We start from the raw sequence: 27,373 nt of genomic DNA, 5'->3' as shown, positions 1-27,373 counted from the left end.
CTGAAAATGTCACTTACCCAGTGTACATCTGTTCGTGGCATCAGTCGCAGTAGATTCGCATGTGCCCACCCGCCTCCCCGGGAGCCTGTAGCAGTTTGGAAGTTACCTTCAATTATTTATATATGTATCATCTCAACCTTAAATAGGTGTATACTTAGTCACTCCATTGCATGGGCACTATTACTACAATTCAACTCCTTCCTCACCCTCTGCGGGGAAAAACAATCGAAGATGGAGTCGACGCCCATGCGCAATGGAGACAAAAGGAGGAGTCACTCGGTCCCGTGACTCGAAAGACTTCTTCGAAGAAAAACAACTTGTAACACTCCGGCCCAACACCAGATGGCGAGCTATTGCAGAACATGCGAATCTACTGCGACTGATGCCACGAACAGATGTACACTGGGTAAGTGACATTTTCATACTTTAAATTACATTATGTACATACGTATTCACTCCATTGCATGGGCACTATTACTAGCATATACAACTCCTACCTCACCGTCTGCGGGGAAAACAATCTAAGATGGAGTCGACGCCCATGCGCAATGGAGCCGAAATGGGAGGAGTCCCTCGATCTCGTGACTCAAAAACACTTCTTCGAAGAAAAACAACTTGTAACACTCCGAGCCCAACACCAGATGGCGGGATGTGCACAGTATGTGAATCTGCAGCGACTAATGCCACGAACAGATATACACTGGGTAAGTCACATTTTCCATATATATATATGTTCAATGGCATGTGTAGCTGCAGATACACATGCTGTGCACAGTCCGCCGTCTGGTGTTGGGCTCGGAGTGTTACAAGTTGTTTTTCTTCGAAGAAGTCTTTTCGAGTCACGAGACCGAGGGACTCCTCCCCTTTCGGTTCCATTGCGCATGGGCTTCGACTCCATCTTAGATTGTTTTTTTTCCGCCATCGGGTTCGGACGTGTTCCTTTTCGCTCCGTGTTTCGGGTCGGAAAGTTAGTTAGAATCTCGGAAAAAATTGTCGGTATTGTTTCGTTCGGTATCGGGTTAGTTAGAACAAATCGACACCGAATCTTGAAGAGCTCCGGTGGCCCTTCGGGGTAATTCCGATCCCCCGTCGGGGCCTGGTCGGCCCGACCGCGTGCGACTTCAAGACTGATGGAACGGACCCCGTTCCGCTTCTGTCCTAAATGCCATAACAAATATCCGTATACGGATCAGCATCTGGTCTGTAACTTGTGCCTGTCCCCGGAGCACAAGGAGGATTCGTGTGAAGCCTGTCGAGCGTTTCGGTCGAGGAAGACGCTCAGAGACCGAAGAGCCAGAAGATTGCAAATGGCGTCCACGCCGACAGGACAACATCGGTTCGAGGACGAAGAGGAAGCGTTCTCCATCCACGAGTCGGATTCGGGGGAATCCGACGCCGAAGACATAACAACCGTGAGTAAGACGTCGAAAATTAGGACTCACGAAAAGTCCACAAAAGCCCAGGGGACGCCACTGCCAACAGGCCATGGCTTAACCCAAAAACTAGGTGACCGAGCCAAGGCACCGAAAAAGGGCATGCTGGTGTCGAAGTCATCCGACTCCGGTCGTGATACCGCCACACAGCAACCTCGGAGCCGAGACACCGGCTCCGAGACAATTCGGCGCAGAGACAGCGGCACCGAGATACCACGCCGAAATCAAAGAAATCTTCTTCGGAGCCTAAAAAGCCTACCGAAACGGTTTCGGTACCGAAAAAAGCCTCGGAACCGAAAATTAGTTCCTATACAGAGGAACAAGGACTAAACACCCAATTGCATAGATTTGGTGAAGAGCTTCAAACTGTAGAAACTGACTACACTCAAAGGAGGCTTCACATCCAGGAAGACACAGGGAAGATAACCACTCTTCCCCCAATCAAGATGAAAAGGAAACTTGTTTTCCAACAAGGGGACAAGCAACCACAAGCAAAGGTGGTAAAGAAAGTAACACCACCACCTTCTCCACCACAATCAACACATGCATCACCGGCGCAAACTCCACCACTAACGCACTCACCAGCTCATACCACAATGAGCCAGGATGATCCCGATGCATGGGACCTCTACGACTCCCCAGTGTCTGACAATAGTCCAGACTCATATCCAACTAAACCGTCACCACCTGAGGACAGTACATCATATGCACAGGTGGTCGCAAGGGCAGCCGAATTCCACAATGTCTCACTACATTCGGAACCTATTGAGGATGACTTTCTCTTTAACACCCTGTCCTCCACCCATAGCCAGTATCAAAGCCTTCCCATGCTCCCAGGAATGCTAAGGCACTCAAAACAAATATTTCAGGAGCCAGTTAAAGGCAGAGTCATAACTCCAAGGGTGGAGAAAAAATATAAGGCACCTCCCACAGACCCAATATTTATTACAACACAACTAACACCGGACTCAGTAGTTGTGGGGGCAGCTCGTAAAAGAGCCAACTCTCATACATCAGGCGACGCACCACCTCCAGACAAGGAGAGCCGCAAATTTGATGCAGCGGGAAAAAGAGTTGCAGCACAAGCAGCAAATCAGTGGCGTATCGCCAACTCGCAAGCACTCTTGGCAAGATACGACAGGGCTCATTGGGATGAAATGCAACATTTTATCGAACACCTTCCCAAGGAGTTCCAAAAAAGAGCGCAACAAGTGGTGGAAGAGGGACAAAGTATCTCGAACAATCAGATACGGTCTTCCATGGATGCAGCCGATACAGCTGCAAGGACATTAAACACTGCAGTCACAATACGGAGGCACGCTTGGCTGCGCACTTCTGGGTTCAAACCCGAAATCCAACAGGCTGTGCTCAATATGCCGTTTAATGAACAGCAATTGTTTGGGCCGGAGGTAGACACTGCCATTGAAAAACTAAAAAAGGACACCGATTTTGGGTGCACTCTACTCCCGCAGAGCAGAGGCACATTTCGGAAGACACCTTTTAGGGGAGGGTTTCGGGTTCAACCCACAGAAACCAACACTTCACAGACAAGACCACCTACCTACCAGGGTCAATATCAAAGGGGAGGTTTTCGGGGACAATATAGAGGAGGCCAATTCCCAAGAAGTCGGGGAAAATTTCAAGGTCCCAAAACCTCTCAAAATAAACAGTGACTCACAAGTCACACAACCCCATCACACAACACCAGTGGGGGGAAGACTAAGCCAATTCTACGAATCTTGGGAAGAAATAACAACAGACACTTGGGTCTTAGCAATTATCCAACATGGCTATTGCATAGAATTTCACAAATTCCCTCCAAACGTCCCACCGAAAACACACAATATGTCAAAACAGCATATAGATCTTCTAGGACTAGAAGTTCAAGCATTACTACAAAAGGACGCAATAGAATTAGTACCACGCCTACAGAAAAACACAGGAGTTTACTCACTGTATTTTCTAATACCAAAGAAGGACAAAACTCTGAGACCAATACTAGATCTCAGAACACTAAATACCTACATCAAATCAGACCACTTTCACATGGTCACATTACAAGACGTTATCCCACTGCTCAAACAGCAAGACTACATGACAACATTAGACCTAAAGGATGCGTATTTCCACATACCGATACATCCTTCCCACAGGAAATACCTAAGGTTCGTATTCAAAGGAATACATTACCAATTCAAAGTGTTGCCATTCGGAATAACAACTGCGCCAAGAGTCTTTACAAAATGCCTGGCAGTAGTAGCCGCACATATCAGAAGGCAGCAGATACACGTGTTCCCTTACTTAGACGACTGGTTAATCAAGACCAACACGCTAACAAGGTGTTCACGTCACACAAAGTATGTCATACAGACCCTTCACAAGCTGGGTTTCTCCATCAACTATGCAAAGTCACACCTTTTGCCGTGTCAAACACAGCAATACTTAGGAGCGACAATCAACACAACAGAAGGGATAGCCACTCCAAGTCCACAAAGGGTTCAAACATTTCACAAAGTGATACAGGCCATGTATCCAACACAAGATACAAGCAAAAATGGTATTAAAACTCCTAGGCATGATGTCTTCATGCATAGCCATTGTCCCAAACGCAAGATTGCACATGCGGCCCTTACAACAATGCCTAGCATCACAATGGTCACATGCACAGGGTCAACTTCTAGATCTGGTGTTGATAGACCGCCAAACATACATCTCGCTTCTATGGTGGAACAGTACAAATTTAAACAAAGGGCGGCCTTTCCAAGACCCAGTGCCACAATACGTCATAACAACGGATGCTTCCATGACAGGGTGGGGAGCACACCTCAATCAACACAGCATCCAAGGACAATGGGACATACATCAAAGGAAGTTTCACATAAATCACTTAGAACTGTTAGCAGTATTTCTAGCGTTGAAAGCATTTCAACCCATGATAACCCACAAATACATTCTTGTCAAAACAGACAACATGACAACAATGTATTATTTAAACAAACAGGGGGGGGACACACTCGACACAGTTGTGTCGCCTAACACAAAAAATATGGCATTGGGCAATTCACAACCACATTCGCCTAATAGCACAATTTATTCCAGGGATCCAGAACCAGCTAGCAGACAATCTCTCTCGGGATCACCAACAAGTCCACGAATGGGAAATTCACCCCCAAATACTGAACACTTACTTTCAAATTTGGGGAACACCTAAAATAGATCTATTTGCAACAAAAGAAAACGCAAAATGCCAAAACTTCGCATCCAGGTTCCCACACCATCAATCCCAAGGCAATGCTCTATGGATGAATTGGTCAGGGATATTTGCGTACGCTTTTCCCCCTCTCCCTCTCCTTCCATATCTAGTAAACAGATTGAGTCAAAACAAACTCATACTAATAGCACCAACATGGGCAAGACAACCTTGGTATACAACACTACTAGACCTGTCAGTAGTACCTCATGTCAAGCTACCCAACAGACCAGATCTGTTAACACAACACAAACCACAGATCAGGCATCCAAACCCAGCATCGCTGAATCTAGCAATTTGGCTCCTGAAATCCTAGAATTTGGACACTTAGACCTCACACAAGAGTGTATGGAGGTCATAAAACAAGTTAGAAAACCTTCCACTAGACACTGCTATGCAAATAAATGGAAAAGATTTGTTTGTTACTGCCATAATAATCAAAGTCAACCATTGCACGCATCTCCAAAAGATGTAGTAGGATATTTACTACATTTGCAAAAATCAAATCTAGCTTTCTCTTCCATAAAGATACATCTCACCGCAATATCTGCTTACCTGCAGATTACTCATTCAACTTCCCTATTTAGAATACCTGTCATTAAAGCGTTTATGGAAGGTCTAAAGAGAATTATACCACCAAGGACACCACCTGTTCCTTCATGGAACCTCAACATTGTCTTAACAAGGCTCATGGGTCCACTTTTCGAACCCATGCATTCTTGTGAAATGCAATACTTAACGTGGAAAGTTGCATTTCTCATTGCCATCACATCTCTAAGAAGAGTGAGTGAGATTCAGGCATTTACCATACAAGAACCATTTATTCAAATACACAAGAATAAGGTAGTTCTAAGAACAAATCCAAAATTCTTACCAAAGGTTATCTCACCGTTCCACTTAAATCAAACAGTAGAATTACCAGTGTTCTTCCCACAGCCAGATTCGGTAGCTGAAAGAGCACTACATACATTAGACATCAAGAGAGCACTAATGTACTACATTGACAGAACAAAACAAATTAGGAAGACAAAACAACTATTTATTGCCTTTCAAAAACCTCATACAGGAAATCCAATTTCAAAACAAGGCATTGCCAGGTGGATACTTAAGTGTATTCAAGCCTGCTATCTTAAAGCAAAGAGAGAGCTGCCTATTACACCAAAGGCACACTCAACCAGAAAGAAAGGGGCTACCATGGCCTTTCTAGGAAATATTCCAATGAACGAAATATGTAAGGCAGCAACATGGTCTACGACTCATACATTTACCAAGCACTACTGTGTAGATGTGTTAACTGCACAACAAGCCACAGTAGGTCAGGCTGTACTAAGAACATTATTTCAAACTACTTCAACTCCTACAGGCTGAACCACCGCTTTTGGGGAGATAACTGCTTACTAGTCTATGCACAGCATGTGTATCTGCAGCTACACATGCCATCGAACGGAAAATGTCACTTACCCAGTGTACATCTGTTCATGGCATGAGTCGCTGCAGATTCACATGCGCCCACCCGCCTCCCCGGGAGCCTGTAGCCGTTTAGAAGTAAATCTTAAACAATTGTACATTTGTAAATATATTACTTTAACCTTTATTATGTACATACGTATTCATTCCATTGCATGGGCACTATGACTAACATACACAACTCCTACCTCTGCGGGGAAAACAATCTAAGATGGAGTCGACGCCCATGCGCAATGGAACCGAAAGGGGAGGAGTCCCTCGGTCTTGTGACTCGAAAAGACTTCTTCGAAGAAAAACAACTTTTAACACTCCGAGCCCAACACCAGACGGCGGACTGTGCACAGCATGTGAATCAGCAGCGACTCATGCCACGAACAGATGTACACTGGGTAAGTGACATTTTCCATATATATATAGATATATATATAGTAAACACCATAAAAGGATTGTGCAGCATGAATAACACAATATGGATTCAGGAAACAAATCACATAACTTGTCAACTCGAATATTACATAATAAATATCTTAGAATAGTGGCATACAATAAACAACATGAAATAAACTCGAGGAGAGAATTGTGCGTCTTGCCGATTCGAGTGTCACCATGTAAAATATCAAGAAATGGTAGCACGCAATGAATATCAAAGTCAAATCATCATTAATCGAATCGCGCGTCTTGCCTTTTCCTAAAACACAATGTAAATGTCAAGAAATAACAGCTCACAATAAATAACAAGATCAAAGTACAATGAAACGAATCCTGCTTCTTTTGCCGATTCTTAAGCCACCATGTAAATGTCAAGAAATGGTAGCGCGCAATGAACAACAAAGTTAAATCCTCATGAAACGATTTGCCCGTCTTGCCAATTAGTAAAACATCATGTAAATGTCAAGAAATAGTAGCACGCAATGGACAACAATGTTTAGACACAATAAAACGAATTGTGCGTCTTGCTGATTCTTAAGCCACCATGCCAATGTCAAGAGATGGTAGCATGCAATGAATAACAGTCAAACCTTTATGAAACAAATCACGCATCTTGCCTATTGGTAAACTATCATATAAATGTCAAGAAATGGTAGCGCGCAAGTAATCTGTTACTCTTTTAAGAATTAAACCAAGAATATGAACATTCTCAATAATCGTGTCGGGACAGTCCAACCACCGTCTTACCACCTGGAACAATGATCACCAATGAAGGATGAAGGGCAGAAGACTGGAAGATCCAAATAGGCCGCCGGGACAGGAGCTCAGGAAGAAGCTGCTGCTCTGCACCGGGACCTCTGAATAGTGAGCATTGGGAGTTGGGCTGGCTCTCTTTTATAGAGTCTTGACCCAGCCCAGAACCACGCCCAGGCATGTTGCAGGGAAAGTCTCTGGAAGGCCCTGGAAAGGGGCCACACCGTAACACACTCTGAAAACCTGCAGCACGACATTGCAAAGGAACAGTATTTATAAGCATAATAAAAATACATTTTCAGGATTGAACTCTGCAGTGCAAAAGGTTAAACCACAACATATCAGCACAATGCATAAATTACGTTGTTTTGAGAATGCTGGGTTTTTGCATTTTTGTCGCCAATAGAGCGCGTGCTGCTCTGGTGTTGATTGTTGGTCAATCTTTAGTCCAGATAAAGAATCATTAAGAAACAGCAAAATCTGTGGGGGCAAGAGATCAATTTAAAAGAGGTACTTTCACTGAAGGGAGAGGCCAAGAAAGACAATCTTCTGCCATGCAAGGCAGAGGCGGTGGTATTGATTTTCAAGTCTCTTTTGTGAAAACAATCAACACCACTAAATCCTAAGGTGTCCATCCTTGTGGTGGCCACCGTTCCCTAAGAAAAGTCCAGAGAAAACACCTCTAGGGCTCTGCAAAAATACAAAATAATTTCCTAATTTCACTCCTAAAACACGCAACACCAATAAGGAACAGAGTAGTATTTTATGTAATGGGGTTTCATAGCTACAGACAAGTGGATGTTACTTTAGTTAGGATATTGCATGGAATTTCTGAAAAAAGGCACACCAATTGTGAAACCAAAGAGACAAATCTACAAGATAGATAGCGTTCAGTTACTTCAGCAACAGTTACAATAACTTATTCTAAAACACCAGCAATAGAGGAGATTCCTCCTCAGGAGCAGATCACAGAATTAAATTCGATATATCTTCTCCTTATTCTCAAGCAGGACTTCACATTGAGAGCCATACTGGATATAAGCTGTGTAAAGAAGTTTATAAAGACACTAAGGTTCAGATGACAGAGGTACAAGGGGTCATACTATTGTTGGAGGAAAACAATTGTCTGGTAACAATAGATCTAAAAGGCACATATTTTCACATACTTTATGCATCCAGCTTTCCAGTAGTTTGTCAGGTTTGTGTGGGAAGGTGTACAGTGTCAATTCAAGATACTACCATTTGGCAAAAGAGAACCAGGAGTGGCACATGTTTTGCAGTATTAGGAGTGCTTTTGAGACATTCAGTCATACATGTTTACCCATTCTTGAACAATTAGCTAGTGAAGGAGAATTAATTTCAAGAATGCCACTACCGCATCCAGACAGTGGTGCAGATACTAATCTAGTTGGTGTTCACGGTCAACATGACAAAAATCATCTCTCATGGCAAAGAAACCAAATGTTTTTCGGGGAGCACATCTGAATACAAAATTGGCATTAGCCACACCAATCCACAAGAGATTGGTGGTGTTGCAGCTGCACATCCTTCTTTACCAAAAATGTCAGTCTTTGTCAGTGAGGAGAATAATGAGGACAATAATGAGTTGTTGGGAATGATAGTACCACGTATTTGTTTGATACCAAATGCAAGACTTCACATAAAACTGGTTCAATAATTTTTGACTTATCAGTGACCATAGGTTGAAGGGGTGGCAATGGTGTGCAAACAGCAGTATGTTTAAACCTCCAACCCCAACAACCATCGACATAGACCATACTCAATGTATCTTGTGGTGGCCACCGTTCCCTAAGAAAAGTCCAGATAAAACACCTGTAGGGCTCTGCAAAAAATACAAAATATTTTCCTGATTTCACTCCTACAACATTCAACACAAATAAGGAACACAGAGTACAGGACTATTTAATTTATTGGAGTTTCATAGCTCCAGATAAGTAGATATTACATTTAGTTAGGATATTCAATGGCATTTCTGAAAAAGGCACATCACCTGTGGAACCAGGGAGATAAATCTACAAGACAGATCATGTTCAATTATTTAGCAATAATTACAAGAAATGTCTTCTAAAAAACAGCAATTTAGGATATTTCTCATGAGGAGCAGATCACAGAAGTATATTCATTCTCTTTCCTTATTCCCAGGTAGGACTTCACATTGAGATCCATACTGGAGCCAAGCTTTGTATTTCCTGACAGAGGCCTCCACACACAAAATACTGTCAATTAAATGAACTATTTGGAGGTGGACACATTATTCCTTGCAGCGAGAGTGTCCCAACCCAAATTCAGAACAAGGTTGCTTAAATTCGAATACAGCACTACTGCAATGTTTTACCTAAACAAAAAGGGGGATACTATGCTGAGGACATTTGTCATTGTAAGAAATATAATACTTGTAGCACTTAATCTGCCTGGGGCAGACAGAAATCTCCCTTGAGTAGAAGCCATGCCAGACAAAAATCAGCAAGCTATAAAAAATAAGTGGGCCACACTAGACACAGACCTCTTCACCACAAAAGAAAACTCAAAATAGCAAGACTTTGAACCAGATATTATATCTCTCAGACAGGGCAATGTGATCTCAGGGAGTTAAAATGAGATATTTGCTTCTCCTTTTCCTCCTATCCAAATTATTCTAACTGTAATAATGTCACTGTCAAAGTCTGAGATGAATATGATTCTAATACAACCCGGGGGCACATTAAGCATGGCATTCACATCTAAATAATCATTACAGCTTAAGGTGATTGTTACAAATGGGGTTTTGCAGCACAAATCGTTTTCTGGATTCACATTCTGTGCATTATTCTGCCATCTAGTGGTTGGGTCTGAAATATTTCCCTTGTGCCCGTAGTCCCTTCTTCTTGTTTTGTCTTATTTCTTTTATTTTTTTATTTTTTGGTGTTGAAGAATTCACCATTTGGTGCTTTGTCCAGCCTCCTGTGACATCATACGCCCACCTCTTCTTACACTGTTTTTGTGGTCACCGTCTTCAGATTCTTTATTTTTTCCACTGTTGTGTCTGAATGCACAGCTATAAGGTCCCCAGGCGGTGAAGGAAAAGTAAAGTTGTGACTAACTTTTAGTTGAGGAGTTCGGAGGAAATCCATGCACCATCGTCGAAGGTACCGTTAAAAACAACACCATCGAAAAGAGAACCACTGTGTGGAGAATGCCCAGACAGGCGAATTTCGGATTCCCGTAAGGGAAAAGACACCATTCAAGTTTTGCATCAACTGCCACAACAAATTTGCACAAAAGGATCAACACCAGGTCTCTAATCTTTGCCTACCTCTCGATCAACAGAGTGAGAGCTGTGAAGCATGCCCGACACTCAATTTAAAAACTGAAAGTGAGGAAAAAACAAATGCAGGGACAGAAGCCAGCACCTTCCTTAAAAGATCTCAGACTCTCTAGCGACGAAAACGATAACATCGCCAACGGGACTGGAGGTGAAAGCTGTGACGCGGAGCTACGAATCATTGAGGGGGAGCCGAAAAAAACAGAAGGAAACAACAACTCCGGTAACGCCAGAAAAACACTTGGGCAGAGAAACTGTTTGGCGAGTCGAAATCAATAAAATCTGTTTCGACAACAAAAAAAGACATTGACTGAAGGCAAGGTTTACCAAAAAGATCCACTCAGTCCTTTCATAGGGATACCGCCGGAGGAAAACAATAAAGAAAAGACCCAGATGTCGAAGGACTATCAAAGTCGAGACTTTTCCACGTCAAAAGCCTCTAAGGCGGCAGAAATGCCGAAAAAGACAGTGGTCCAGACCCCGAAAAAGACAATTCAGCATCAAAAAGAAAATCGTCAACAGCAGTCAAGGTAAAACATCAGGCTGCTGAATTAAAATGGAAGAAGAAACATCTTGAAGCAGAAATGACCGCTTTACTCGAGAAGAAAATAGATTTTGACACATCACTGAGGGAATACAGTTTCCCACATTTCAGAAGTTCAGTCAGACAGGGAAGAAAAACAAATAGATGTCAAAGATTTAGAACTACCATTAACTCCTGAACCCCAGGAGAGGAGGAAGACGACCAACACATTTTCTGTGAGGAAGAAGAGGCAGGTGAGAGCATCAAAGTCATCCATGATGAGTTTACAAAAACGCAATGGCAGGATTTAGATACAGACTCTTCTAAAGAGGGTATTCACAGTTACCCATCAAGATCATCCCCACCTGATGATATCACAATGTATGGGCAGGTAATAAAGAGATTCGCAGATAAACACAGGGTACAACTGGAAGAGGAAAAAACAAAATCATGTTTTTTATTATAAACTCTTTTACCATTACAGACTAAAATACAATTTTTACCATGCTTCCAAGCATTTTATATCAAGGCAGAGAAGCTTTTGAGGAGCCTGCAGCATACACAGCCATTACACTTAGAGCCGAGAGAAAATATAAGCCTTCTAGCAAAGATCCAGCTAACATTAAAGGCCCAATATCTGCTGACTCAATAATAGCAGCAACTGCTAGGAAAAGAGCCAGTCTTACCAGCAACTTCAGGATTTCAAACCACTCCACAAACAGTCATCATCGCATCAATGGCAGTTTTAGTCACAGCAACCCTTTCGAGGTCAAGCATAAGGGAAACCTGAAACACACAGAGGTAAAACAACCTCTACTTCATAGTGACTGCATAACACAAAGCTCTCACACAAAACACCTGTAGGAGGAAAAAGAAAACATTTCTCCGCTAATGGAGGATAATAACATTAGACAAGTGGATACTAAATATAATAACATTTGAATGTTGCATAGAATTATTAGTTGCCTGCAACAAGAGAAGCAAAGAAAAAGAAACTCTCAAAAGGAGAAACTACAAGACTGATAAAATAATAGAAGAGTGATTTCAAAAAGATGCAGTAGGGCTCCACAGAAAGAAATTAACAAAGGGAACTACTCGTCTTATTTCCTGATTCCAAAACCAGACGGAAGTGTTTGTCCAGTTCTGAATATAAAGTTTATAAACAAATTCATCAAAACACAAAAATTCAAAATGACAACTCTATAAGTGGTCCACAAATTCAACAGGAGGATTACTTGGCAACAATAGATCTAAACGATGCTTATTTTACACATTCTAATGAACCACAGTCACAAAAGATATGTATGGTTTGTGATAAACAACAAACATTACTAATTCAAGGTCTTAGTTTTCAGCATCAAATCTGCACCAAGAGTGTTTACAAAATGCTTGTCAGCAGTGGCAGCATATCTGAGAAGATGAGGATTACATGTATACCTCTACTTAGATGACTGGCTTAAAAGAGCATAGTCTTACAAAAATGCAAAGAAGATATTCAAAAAGTGGCATCAATTCTACACAATCTAGGATTTTCAATAAAAGTAGAAAAATGATCAACGAGAACAAGAAAAGTTGTTTCTAGGAGCAAGAATCAGCGCAACAGAGGGAAGAGCATACCCCAGTGAAAAGAGAATAGAATTCATCCTACAGCAAGCTCTCGTCTTCCAGAAGTGTTGGTCTCTGACAGTGAGGACCCTGGAGAAAATACTAGGAAATATGGCACCATGCATACTTTTGATACCAAACGTGAGACTATATATGAGACAAATCCAGGAATGGCTACAGTCACAACTGTCACGAACAGCAGGAAGTTGGGGAGATATAGTGGTTGTAACTCAGAAGATACAAGAGGAAATGGGATGGTGGAACAGAATTCATTTTTAACAGAGGGAAGATTATTCATGCAACCAACTCCATCTGTAATAATCACTATAGATGCCTCTCATTTGGGTTGGGGTGCCCACGTGGGCACTTTGGAAAACAGAGGAATTTGGAAGGAACAAGAGGCAGTGCAACATATCAACACCCTGGAACTGAAAACTGTGTTCCTAACCTTAAAAGCCTTTCTGAAGCAGCTGTGGGGAAAGATCATTCTAATTCAAACAGACAATACAACAGCAATGTTTTACATATACAGAGGGTGGGAACTCAGTCTTACACCTTATCAAGACTAGCACAAGAAATTTGGATTTGGGCATTTTAAAGGCAATTCATCTTCCTAGGAAAGACAATGTTCAAGCGGACACATTAGGCAGAAAGGCAACATCCACACATGAGTGGGAGTTGAATCAATCAGTATTCAGATTTTTAAGCAGTGGGGAACACCAGAAATAGGTCTATTCGCAACAAGCAAAAACGCAAAAAAACAAACCTTCGCGCCCAGGCACCCACACCACCAGTTCCTGGGGAATGCCCTGTCAATAAATTGGTTAGGGAAATCTGCTTACGCTTTTCCCCAGTTACACAGAGTAATCAACACATGCAAACAAAACAAAGTAATAATAATTGTGCTTGCGCCACAATGGCCAAGACAAATTTGGTACTCTGAGCTAATTCAAATGTCTCAAGGAAACATTATAAAACTTCCACATAGACAAGATCTGCAAGAGGGCTAGGTACTCTATTCTGAGTAAGATTCCTTGAATCTCACAGCCTGGCTCCTGAAGACTTAAAATGGGGACATCTAAACCTACCTGAGAAGGCAATGACAGTATTAAGAGAAGCTTCAACAACCAAAAGGTGTTACAAAGCAAAATGGCAGAAATACTCAAATTGGTGCAAAACTTCAGGATAATTACATCAGATTACTTTGGAAATGAGAGTGCTAAAATACTTCACACATCTTTTAGATTGCAACCTCACATATACCTCATTAAGAGAACATTTAGCTGCAATTGTAGCATATACAAGAGGTTGTACAGGGAAAAGCTTCTTTACATCCCTAGCCATGAAACATATTTTGGAAGGAACAAAGAAAATAGTACCTCCAAGACGTGCTGATGCCAGCATGGAACCTAATTCTTGTGTTAACACAACTCATAATTAATCCTTTTGAGCCTTTCCACAAAGCTTCTTTAAAAATTCTTTACATATAAACTGTCTTTTTAGTGGCAATGACATCATTTCACAGATTAAGTGAACTGCGGGCACTTACAATGCAGGAACCATATCTACAGATACATAAGGACCGAGTCGGCTCAAGAACAGACCCCCAATTTCTTCCAAAAGTAATTTCACAATTTCATACTAATCAATCTATTCAAATACCAAGTTTTTTTCAAGAACCAAAAACTAAAGCAGAGAAGGCAGTACACACACTTGATACAAGAAAAACAATCGTATTAGAGTGGAAGAACAAATACAGTAAGGAAGATAAAGCGGCTATTTGTTTCATTGCGAATAACAACCTAGGCAAAGCAGTGGCGAAAGGAACTATTGCCAAATGGATTTCTCAAACTATCTAATTTTGTCATACAAATGCTGGAGTACAACTAACTAGTGTGCCAAGGGCACATTCAACAAGAAAGAAAGGAGCAACTATTGCCTTTTTAGCAAATATTCCACTTTGGGACATCTGCATTTCAGCTACTTGATCATAAATTCATACTTTTACAAAACACTATTGTATAGACATTCAAATGAACCAAGGAAGCACAGGTGGGATAAAAGGTTTTAAAGCATATATTTACAAATTCAAGCCCATCTTCATCCCAACCACTGCAATGAAAGATAAAACCTCTGTACAATCAATGCACAGAAGTGAATCCAGAAAAGATTAATGCTGCAAAATTAAAGGGTTTCTTACCTGTAATAGTAGTTTGAAGACATTTCTCAAATTCACAAGCGACCCACGCACCTCCTCAAGAAGATCAGAAGAAGAAGAAGAAAACAAAATCAGCAACAACAAAAATATCTGAAGATGGGGACCACAAAGACAGCGTAAGGAGAGGCCATATGACGTCACAGGAGGCTGGACAAAGAACCAAATGGTACACCCGTGGATGCCCAACAACAAAAAAAGAAGCAAGAAAAGAAGGACTTAAGTGACAAGGGAAATATTCCGGACCCAACCACTAGATGGTGGAATAATGAACATCATGTGAATCCAAAAAATTCTATAAGCTGCAAAACTACTGTTAAAGGTAAGAAACCCTTTTTTCTGGTTGTCAGAGTATGCACCCTTTTCAAGCAGGAACCACCACTCTAGTCAGGGTAAGTCAGATAAACACTTTAAATTAAACTGTGCTCACTCTCTGGTAGCTTGGCACACAGCAGGCAGGCTTAACTTAAGAGGCGATGTGTGAAGTATTTTTGCAACACACACACACAGCAACAGAATGAAAATACCACAAAAAGACTCCCCACAGCTTTAGAAAAATAAAGAATGATTATCTGAGTAAAACAACAAAATTCCTATCAGTAGAGGTTGAGCTATGAAATTTTAAAGAATAAACAAAAAATAGTGCTTAGAAGTCGAAATGTTACTTGAGGTTATGAGAGACCAGTGCAAAGCCAAATTCAGGCCAACCGTGATGGAGAGTAGGCAGGATACAGAACCCATGCAGGGTCCACTGAAATAGTACCTTTCATGAAGCCAAGTGTTAACACTGAGGGCACAATGTGTTGATGTTTTCCACGCAGTCTGGCCACTGTGATGTCGAGCTCCGTTGAAATACAAGCACTGCATCATCTTCGAGCTCCACAGTGTGTCATCATCGGGCTGCAGAGGCCGTGAATCCGCTTTCGTCGTACGGCCTCTACGTTGGCGTCAAAGCATGATGCGTCGGTTCTGACCGGTGCAGTGGTGACAATGTGTTGAGTTTTGTAGTAAGTAGCTGCAAAACCCACTTCTGAGGCCCAGGATTTGAGGGGGCAGCTCAGGCAAAGGTAAGACTCAGATGGCAGAGTTCAGCAGCACCAGAAGAGTTGCAAGAAGTCTTTTCTGTTCCTCAGACATCAGAAATCGAAAGGCAAGCCCTTGGAGTCACTCTGGTTCAAGTGAGGTGGGTCCAGTCCTTGACCTCAGCAGGGAAGCTCAGCAAAGCATAGAAGCAGTTCCTCAGAACAGTCAGTCCAGGCAAAGTGGCAATCTTTACAGCACATTAGTCTTTACTCCAGCAGAGTTCTTTCCAGATCCAGTAGTGTACTGATTTGGTAGGGTCAGAGCCCCGTACTTATACCCAAATGTGCCTTTGAAGTGAGGATGACTTCAAAGCAGCTCCTTGAAGTGCCCAGCTCCTCCTTTCATCCCATCCCTCGCTCCAGACTGTCAGTAGGGGGTAATCAGCCCTTTGTGTGGGGACAGGCACTTCCCTATTCATGTGTATCAGCTTCCCTTCACCCATCCTGCCCATGAAGGCCCATCAGAATGCAGATAGTGCTCAGACACACATAACCTTCCTGTTTTTGTGGCTGTTTAGAGGGAGTGCACAAAGGGTAGCTGTTGCCTAACGAGGCATGTTTTGGAGAGAGGCTGCAAGGCACACAAAGCAGTAAATCAGAGAATTACCCACTTTCTAAAAGTGGCATTTCTAAAATAGTAATGTTAAATCAAACTTTACCAGTAAAGAGGATTTATCATTACCATTCCAAAGATACGAAACACAACCAAGCTACACCTTTCTGATCAGGAATTACAGCTTAAAACTGTATTAAGGAATCCCCAGTGCTGACCAATGAGAGGAGTAGACTTCACAGTAGTGAAAAACTACTTTGAAAGTTTTCCACTACCAGGACATGCAAAACTTAAAAGTACATGTCCTGCCCTTTGCTTACACAGCACTCTCTCCTATTAGTTACCTAGGACCTACCTTAGGGGTGACTTACGCATAATCAATGGAGAGTCTATAAGACTTGGCAAAGTCGAAGCGGTAGTGAAATTGCACACACAGGCTCTGCAATGGGAGGCCTCAGACATGTTTAAGGGCTCCTGAAGAGGGTGGCACAATCAATGCTGCAGGCCCACTAGTAGCATTTAATTTACAGGCCCTGGTTATATCGTATACCAGTTTACAAGGGACTTACTAGTAAATTAAGATGTAAACTAATGTTACCATGTTTTAGAGAAGAGAATACATACACTTTAGCACTGGTTAGCCGTGGTAAAGTGCTCAGAGTCCTAAGGCCAACAAAAACTGGGTCAGAAATAGAGGAGGAGGAAAGCAAAACATTTGGGGTAACTCTGCCAAAAGGGCCATTTCCAACAGTGATCATAGACCTTTGATCATGGAATGTGTACAGTACAAGAGGAAAAAAAGGATTATCACCAGGATTCTCAGAGCTTGCAACTAGCAGCCTAGATCCTACAATGTAAACGTGTGGGATTACATGAAGATAATTAAGAAGCTATGAGTATCTTCCACAACACTTTATTATGCAGCAAATTGGCAGAAGCATACCAAATGTTGTTTGAAACATCAGTTTTCAAAAAGACTTGCATATTAAATAGTTATTTTAAGATTCCCAGTGTATTCATTAGACTGCGACCTTTGCTATGCATTTCTCAGAGTAAATCTGTTGACTAATGGAGCATAGATTAAGGGTAGGAATCAAACACAGTCATTTACAGTGTTATTGTAAAATTCCTTGGTGTAAAAAGTAGACGCAGCTCCTGCTTCTAAATTATGTTTATATTCAATTGTAACATGGCTGATGAAAGCACCTTTTAATCCAATGCATGAAACAATCTTATCCACTTCACAGGAAGGACAAATGTGACAGTGACTACATCTTTAAAAAGAGTAAGTGGGTTTCAGGTCTTATATGTTCAGGAACCATATCTAATTATACTTTAAGGAAAATTGCGATGCATACACATGCAAACCATTTATTACTCAGGTGGTTTTAACTTTTGATATTATTCAAAAATAAAATTACCTGCTTTTTTGTTCCAAAACTCCACTAATTCAGCAGAAGGAGCATTATGTTTGATGGCATGTGTAGCTGCAGATACACATGTTGTGCATAGCCCGCCATCTGGTGTTGGGTCGGAGTGTTACAAGTTGTTTTTCTTCGAAGAAGTCTTTCGAGTCACGAGACCGAGGGACTCCTCCTCTTTGCTTCCATTGCGCATGGGCGTCGACTTCATCTTCGATTGTTTTCTTTCTGCCATCGGGTTCGGACGTGTTCCTTTTCGCTCCGGGTTTCGGGACGGAAAGATAGTTAAAACTTCGGAAAAATTACGTCGGTATTGTTGCGTTCGGGATCGGGTTAGATAGAATCGACATCGAATCGTGAAGAGCTCCGGGAGCCCTTCGGGGTATTCTCGATCCCCCGTCGGGGCCTGGTCGGCCCGACCGCGTGTACATCGAGGCTGATGGAACGGACCCCGTTCCGATTCTGTCCTAAATGCCACAACAAATACCCATATACAGACCAACATTTGGTCTGTAACCTGTGCCTGTCGCCCGAGCACAAGGAAGAAACTTGTGAGGCCTGTCGTGCGTTTCGATCCCGAAAAACGCTCCGTGACCAGCGAGCCAGAAGATTACAGATGGCGTCCACGCCGACAGGACACCGAGAGTTCGAGGAACAAGGAGAAGAAGAGGAGGCCTTCTCGATCCATGAATCGGACTCGGACGGATTCGACGTCGAACAAACCGTGAGTAAGACGTCAAAACCAGCACATAAGAAAACAGACAAGGCCCAGGGGACGCCACTGCCAACAGGCCATGGCTCAACCCATAAAGTCGGTGACCGCCCATCGGCACCGAAAAAGGCCGAACTAGTGCCGAGGTCGTCCGACTCGGGTCGAGACACAGGCATGCAGCAATCTCGGGACCGAGAAAGTGCTGCCGAAAAAGATCGACGCCGAGACAGCGGAGCCGAAGCTGCTCGACGCAAAGACAGCGGCACCGAGGAAGATCGACGCCGAGAAATTTCGACTCCAAAAAAGAAGAAAATAGCCTCGGAGCCGAAAACGAGTAAGGACATAGTTTTGGTGCCGAAAAGACCGGCAACCGAGCCAACTACCAGCTCATATTCAGAGGAGCAATCACTGTCCTCTCAAATGCGCAAACATAGATTCGAGTAAGAGTTACAGACCACTGAAGTAGACCCCACTCAAAAGCGGATCTTCATACAGGGAAGATCAGCACCCTTCCCCCTATTAGGAGAAAAAGGAGACTTGAGTTCCAAACACAGGAGCAGGCACCACAAACAAAAGTGGTGAAGAAGGTAACTCCGCCACCCTCTCCTCCACCTGTAACTCACATATCACCGGCACAGACTCCGTCACACTCACCGGCTCACACCACCATGAGCCAAGATGACCAGGACGCTTGGGACCTATACGACGCCCCAGTGTCAGACAACAGTCCGGAGGCGTATCCTACCAAGCCCTCACCACCAGAGGACAGCACAGCGTATGCACAGGTGGTAGCTAGGGCAGCAGAGTTCCATAACGTGTCGCTACACGCGGAACCTGTCGAGGATGATTTCCTTTTCAACACCCTCTCCTCCACCCATAGCACCTACCAGAGCCTTCCTATGCTCCCAGGAATGCTAAGGCACGCAAAGCAAATCTTCCAAGAGCCTGTCAAGAGTAGAGCAATAACACCAAGGGTAGAAAAAAAATATAAAGCACCGCCCACGGACCCTGCTTTCATCACCTCACAACTGCCACCAGATTCAGTGGTAGTAGGGGCAGCTCGCAAGAGAGCCAACTCTCACACATCAGGCGATGCTCCACCTCCGGATAAAGAAAGCCGCAAGTTCGACGCAGCCGGAAAAAGGGTTGCAGTACAAGCTGCAAACCAGTGGCGCATCGCTAACTCTCAAGCGCTCCTAGCGCGATATGACAGAGCCCATTGGGACGAGATGCAGCACCTCATCGAGCATCTACCCAAAGACTTACAAAAAAGGGCGAAACAAGTGGTTGAGGAGGGACAAAACATCTCCAATAATCAAATACGCTCCTCTATGGATGCAGCGGACACAGCTGCAAGAACAATTAACACAGCAGTAACCATAAGAAGGCAAGCGTGGTTACGAACATCCGGATTTAAACCGGAGATACAGCAAGCGGTGCTCAATATGCCATTCAATGAGCAACAATTGTTCGGACCTGAAGTGGACACGGCAATTGAGAAGCTAAAAAAGGACACTGACACAGCCAAGGCCATGGGCGCACTCTATTCCCCGCAGGGCAGAGGCACTTTTGGAACCTTCCGCAAAACAACCTTCAGAGGGGGGTTTCGGGGCCAGGCCACACAAGCCAGCACCTCACATTCAACACCGTCTACCTACCAGGGACAGTACCAAAGGGGAGGCTTTCGGGGTCAGTACAGAGGAGGACAATTCCCTAGAAACAGGGGAAAATTTCAAAGCCCAAAAACACCAGCAACCAAACAGTGACTCACAGGTCACTCATCCCCTCCACACAACACCAGTGGGGGGAAGAATAAGTCAGTATTACCAATCTTGGGAGGAAATAACAACAGACACTTGGGTCTTAGCAATTATCCAACATGGTTATTGCATAGAATTTTTCCAAATCCCTCCAAATATACCACCAACAACACAGAATATATCAAAACCGCATTCAGACCTTCTAGAAATAGAAGTACAAGCATTACTGCAAAAGAACGCAATAGAACTGGTACCATGTACACAAATAAACACAGGAGTTTACTCACTGTACTTTCTAATACCAAAAAAGGACAAAACACTGAGACCAATCCTAGATCTCAGAACACTAAACACCTACATCAAATCAGAACACTTTCACATGGTCACGCTACAAGAAGTGTTACCATTGCTAAAGCAACAAGACTACATGACAACCTTCGATCTCAAAGACGCGTATTTCCACATACCGATACATCCCTCGCACAGGAAATACCTAAGGTTCGTATTCAAAGGAATACCTTACCAATTCAAAGTATTGCCGTTCGGTATAACAACCGCACCAAGAGTCTTTACAAAATGCCTAGCAGTAGTAGCTGCACACATCAGAAGGCAACAAATACACGTATTCCTGTATCTAGACGATTGGCTAATCAAGACCAACTCACTGACAAAGTGTTCACACCACACAGATCATGTCATACAAACCCTCTACAAACTTGGTTTCTCCGTCAACTATGCAAAATCACACATTCTGCCGTGCAAAGTACAGCAATACCTAGGAGCGACAATAGACACAACAAGGGGAATAGCCACTCCAAGTCCACAAAGGGTTAAAAATTTCCTAAAGGTTATACAAACCATGTATCCAACACAAAAAATACAGGCAAAGATGGTATTACAACTCCTAGGCATGATGTCCTCATGCATAGCCATTGTCCCGAACGCAAGACTGCACATAAGGCCCTTACAACAGTGCCTAGCATCACAATGGTCACAAGCACAGGGTCATCTTCTAGATCTGGTGTTGATAGACCGCCAAACATACATCTCGCTTCTATGGTGGAACAGTATAAATTTAAACAAAGGGCGGCCTTTCCAAGACCCAGTGCCACAATACGTAATAACAACAGATGCTTCCATGACGGGGTGGGGAGCACACCTCAATCAACACAGCATCCAAGGACAATGGGATGTACATCAAACAAAGCTGCATATAAATCACCTCGAACTGCTAGCAGTTTTCCTAGCGTTAAAAGCATTCCAACCCATCATAACCCACAAGTACATTCTTGTCAAAACAGACAACATGACAACAATGTATTATCTAAACAAACAGGGGGGGACACACTCGACACAGCTGTGCCTCCTGGCACAAAGAATATGGCAATGGGCAATTCACAACCACATTCGCCTAATAGCACAGTTTATTCCAGGGATCCAGAATCAACTTGCAGACAATCTCTCTCGAGATCACCAACAAGTCCACGAATGGGAAATTCACCCCCAAATTCTAAACACTTACTTCAAAATTTGGGGAACACCTCAGATAGACTTATTTGCAACAAAGGAGAACGCAAAATGCCAAAACTTCGCATCCAGGTACCCACACAGGCAGTCTCAAGGCAATGCCCTATGGATGAACTGATCAGGGATATTTGCGTACGCTTTTCCCCCTCTCCCTCTCCTTCCATATCTAGTAAACAAATTGAGTCAAAACAAACTCAAACTCATTCTGATAGCACCAACATGGGCAAGGCAACCTTGGTACACAACACTGCTAGACCTATCAGTAGTACCCCACGTCAAGTTACCCAACAGGCCAGATCTGTTAACACAACACAAACAACAAATCAGGCATCCAAACCCAGCATCGCTGAATCTAGCAATCTGGCTCCTGAAATCCTAGAATTCGGACACTTAAACCTCACCCAAGAATGTATGGAAGTCATAAAGCAAGCTAGAAGACCATCCACTAGACACTGCTATGCAAGCAAATGGAAAAGGTTTGTTTGCTACTGCCATAATAATCAAATTCAACCATTACACGCATCTCCAAAGGATGTAGTGGGTTACTTACTACACTTACAAAAATCGAATCTGGCCTTCTCTTCCATTAAAATACACCTCGCAGCAATATCTGCATACCTGCAGATTACCCATTCAACTTCACTATTTAGGATACCTGTCATTAAAGCGTTTATGGAAGGCCTCAAAAGAATTATACCACCAAGGACACCACCCGTTCCTTCATGGAACCTCAACATCGTCTTAACAAGACTCATGGGTCCACCTTTTGAACCCATGCATTCTTGCGAAATACAATTCCTATCCTGGAAAGTTGCATTTCTCATCGCCATCACATCTCTAAGAAGAGTAAGTGAAATTCAGGCGTTTACAATACAAGAACCTTTTATCCAAATACACAAAAATAAGGTAGTCCTAAGAACCAATCCTAAATTTCTACCAAAGGTTATTTCACCGTTCCACTTAAATCAAACGGTAGAACTACCAGTGTTCTTCCCACAGCCAGACTCCGTAGCTGAAAGGGCACTACATACATTAGACATCAGAAGAGCACTAATGTACTACATTGACAGAACAAAAGAAATCAGAAAAACAAAACAACTGTTTATTGCATTTCAAAAACCTCATACAGGAAACCCAATATCAAAACAGGGTATAGCCAGATGGATAGTTAACTGCATCCAAATCTGCTACCTTAAAGCAAAAAGGGAGCTGCCCATTACACCAAGGGCACATTCAACCAGAAAGAAAGGCGCTAGCATGGCCTTTCTAGGGAATATTCCAATGCACGAGATATGTAAGGCAGCCACATGGTCTACGCCTCACACATTTACTAAGCACTACTGTGTAGACGTGCTATCCGCACAACAAGCCACAGTAGGTCAAGCCGTACTAAGAACTTTATTTCAGACTACTTCCACTCCTACAGGCTGATCCACCGCTTTTGGGGAGATAACTGCTTATTAGTCTATGCACAACATGTGTATCTGCAGCTACACATGCCATCGAACTGAAAATGTCACTTACCCAGTGTACATCTGTTTGTGGCATTAGTCGCTGCAGATTCACATGTGCCCACCCGCCTCCCCGGGAGCCTGTAGCCGTTTGGAAGTTATCTTCAACTTTGTACATTTGTAAATATATTACTTAAACCTTAATTGGTACATACTTATTCACTCCATTGCATGGGCACTATTACTAACACACACAACTCCTACCTCACCCTCTGCGGGGAAAACAATCGAAGATGGAGTCGACGCCCATGCGCAATGGAAGCAAAGAGGAAGAGTCCCTCGGTCTCGTGACTCGAAAGACTTCTTCGAAGAAAAACAACTTGTAACACTCCGACCCAACACCAGATGGCGGGCTATGCACAACATGTGAATCTGCAGCGACTAATGCCACGAACAGATGTACACTGGGTAAGTGACATTTTCAATACTTAGCACGTTAGAAGATCTATTATGTTTCATATCTAAGATACTAAACATGTTAAAAAGACTATGCAGTTTTTTCAGTGCATATGCAGTACACGTTCTAGGCTCAGCAATGATTAAAGGAACTATGGCAGGGTATATTAATATGTTACCCTTTAGGAAATAGGTTTGTAGGTAATACGAAGAGCGCAAAAAGGAGCAACATTGGCAATTATGGCCAATGTCTCAGTTTGACATTTGTACCACATCTGCTTGGTTATCTAGAAATACATTTACTAAATATTACTGTGTAGTCATCCCATCACAAAGAGAGGTGATAGGTCAGTTTTAAAATGTTTGTCAGGAATGACTAATCCTTCAATCCTTCCTGTCCCGGGGGGGGGGGGTAATACTGCTACTTAATCAGTGCATGGCATGTTAACCTAGGATAGACTTCCTGCTGTAGAAAAACTAGGTTTATACCTGCAATAATAATTTGCAGATTAAAACTGTTCTAGATTCACATCACTTTCCTAACTCCTGAGTGAAGAAAGGAAGTCATGGCAGGTTAGAAGAGAAACAATCACAAAACGATATTAAAGAAAGCAAAATCTAAAAAGGTAATTGTGTTTAGGTCATTGTGGGCTTACGTTGGCATTGCAGTGAGTTTTACAGACTTATCTTATGGTCGATGGCCAGAATAAAAAGTTTGTGTTTAAAGATACACTTTTGGACCCAACCAGTTGAAGGAAGAATAATGCACAATTGAAGAGTTTCAAACTGCAAAACTATTGTTACAGGGAAGTTACTAGTTTCATTACTGTGGCATTTGATCAGATTTAAAAATTCATCCTAGCATATCTAAGGGTGTATGACTAAATACCTTTATTAGGCTGGGAGTTTTGCCACTCTGAATCTCAACAATGAGTACTCTGTTTCACTACAACAATGTGCTGATAAGTCTGCTCCATCATAAGTAAGACATTTTACTTTATCTCTGTCCAAGTCTTTACTGCACAGGGTAATGTTGTTGTCTACTTATGAACTAAATCCTCTATGATGCACAGGCTTAAGTCGATTAAAAATCAAGTAGCCCAAATTGTTTCTCTAGCAGTCTATTGCCATGAACACTCTTTTAAAATCGCTTCACTAGCTATCTGTCCAAGCCTTTATCAACTTAGAGGTGCCTTGTATTGTCACCACAGCTTGTGTGGTTTGAGTTCTGTTTTTGTTGAGCAAGGTCTTATTACCTGTATTCCTTCCAGAATGCTCCATTTATCTAACCACAAGCCATCTTTCGTACCCAAATGTAGGAGAGTGCAAACCGGGGCGGTCGATCCTTCTCGTTTTAGGCACCATCAAAGTGAGGCTACCTCTAAATCCATTTCCTCTTGTTTGCATTTTAGGCATATGCAAAAATCACTGTTAATCAGTATCATCCTTAGGCCTTCTGTTAGCTTATACTGTTTTTAATCGAGGCTCTCTAGTGCCTAGATATGCTCAGGGTGGAAGTACATGTCATCAGTCTTCTGTAAGATAATATAACATAGCAAGGGCAGGTCATCTAGGCAACGCAGTAAATGATTTCTACGTTTGGTGCAGACAAAGCTGGTTTCTACCTTCCTCTACTCCCTTCCCCGGAGTGGAACCAAGGAGAGACAGGAGCTGAGGAATATAGGGTGGGACGCAGACAGGAAACCCCTAGACTTCTTTAGAAGTGAAAAAACGAGACCTCTAGAAAAAATGTCTAGAGGTACAAATAGACTCGACCAGAACAGCAGGTCCAAGAGGAAACAAGACCAGGAGATGGAATGAAGAGGGCACCGTCCCCCTCTGAGTAAGTAGAGAGCTTAAGCAATTGAAATTCGATGCAGTGCTGGAAAGAACCAGTCACCTTGTATAGGAAGCCACATTATCTGCATTTTATGGGAAAAGAAGAGTTATTCACAGGAAGTACTAAGAATAATCTCAGATTAGGAATGTATCAGGTTCTGTGATTATAGAAAGGTAGTTTTGCCAATGAAAATGATGATCTGGTTCCAAAAACGAATGCATGAATGGCTTTTCAAAGACTCATAATTGAGAAGCCCGGATGCCAAAGGTGTGCGAGTCAGTGTTCATATTGCAAATTTTCCTATCCTACTACCTGACTGCATCTCAGCACCTGTTAGTCCCTTTTTGAACAAACGTAGTGCTGCCCAATCGCCTGGGCCACAGTACAGTGTTCCAGATGCTGCCTAGCCTACTTTTGTCCAGACATAGTCTGAAAACTTCTCCACGTCACCCTGTCCACTAAAGTGTTTTCACGTGTCCAGAGAGTTACATATGGTTCTTAACAGCAGTTCGGTGCTTTTGTACAACCCTTTGAGTGATCCTGAATGTACACACAAATAAAAATCAATACATTACATAACTGACAAATGTCTCTTGTTGATTGTCTTATTAATACGTCCACTTATTGTAGTCAGTTGCTTCATCAGCTTGGTTCTGAAAGCATTCTGGCTTGAAAACTGCAGACTGGGATGCCACCACATAAAGCTGGACACCCCATTAAGGTCTGCACCATCTTGAGTTCAAGTTAGCCAAAATGTATGCTCTTCTTATCTTTCCGCCCACAGCATCGAACAGGTAATCTTTGTTTCTGTGTTCCTGCGCTTTGGTGCATGCAGACCACAAGCTTTCTTGAACTTTGTCCACATCGCTTTTATTTATGCAGCATGGAACCCATGCACACACTATAGCCCCATAGCCTTAAATACTCTCCAAAATAGATTCCTGGTAGCCTGTCACCTGTATCAGCCGAGATTGTAAAACAGGGAATGATAACCTTACAACATAGCAAAATTGATATTGCATGTTTTTAGAGCTGAAACCTCGGCTGTTTGAAGCAATTTGTGGTAGCTCAGGAAAGAGGACATATTACTAGTTATGAGGTTGTTGGTGTTAGATTCAGGAGACCTTGATTCTAAATGGTGGTTTCAACATTTTACCAAAAAAGTGTAATTTGGGGCATATTACCTATCTTTCAAATTGTAGCTACATGTAATGCTCTTATGTTTTTTTTAAGTCTCAACTGTGCTGTTCTGGACTGTCCTAATTACATGTTTCCACTTCTACTCCTCCCGATCACGCTAGTTTCATTGTTTACAGATATCATAAATTTTGAGTAGGACACTTCTTATTTGAAATACTAATTCAAATTTATTTGTAACACACTATGTGCCGGTTTGAGTGTGTCCTAAGTAAAATGTAATTTGGAAAGCTATTATTTTTTCTTTGTGTAGCACTACCTTGTGATAGTGATTTGGTGTTCCATTGTTCCTTCTCTCCTGGTAAACTGTCATGTCCTATGTGTGAAAAGCAGTTGTGGATGGTAACTAATAAATCTCAATGCATAAATATTTCAAC

The 27,373-nt window shown here is 42.5% G+C and overlaps 1 protein-coding gene across 10 annotated transcripts in view; it reads left to right on the top strand.

Moving 5' to 3' along the window:
• Positions 1-27,373, top strand: part of ELF1 (E74 like ETS transcription factor 1) — a 560,099-nt gene that overhangs the window by 531,691 nt on the left and 1,035 nt on the right. The window lies entirely within an intron of this gene.

This window comes from Pleurodeles waltl, chromosome 8 (genome assembly GCF_031143425.1).
Source record: "Pleurodeles waltl isolate 20211129_DDA chromosome 8, aPleWal1.hap1.20221129, whole genome shotgun sequence".
In the NCBI taxonomy this organism is placed as follows: domain Eukaryota; kingdom Metazoa; phylum Chordata; class Amphibia; order Caudata; family Salamandridae; genus Pleurodeles; species Pleurodeles waltl.
Note: the sequence above shows the minus strand (reverse complement) of the source record. Positions and strands in the feature narration are given on the sequence as shown.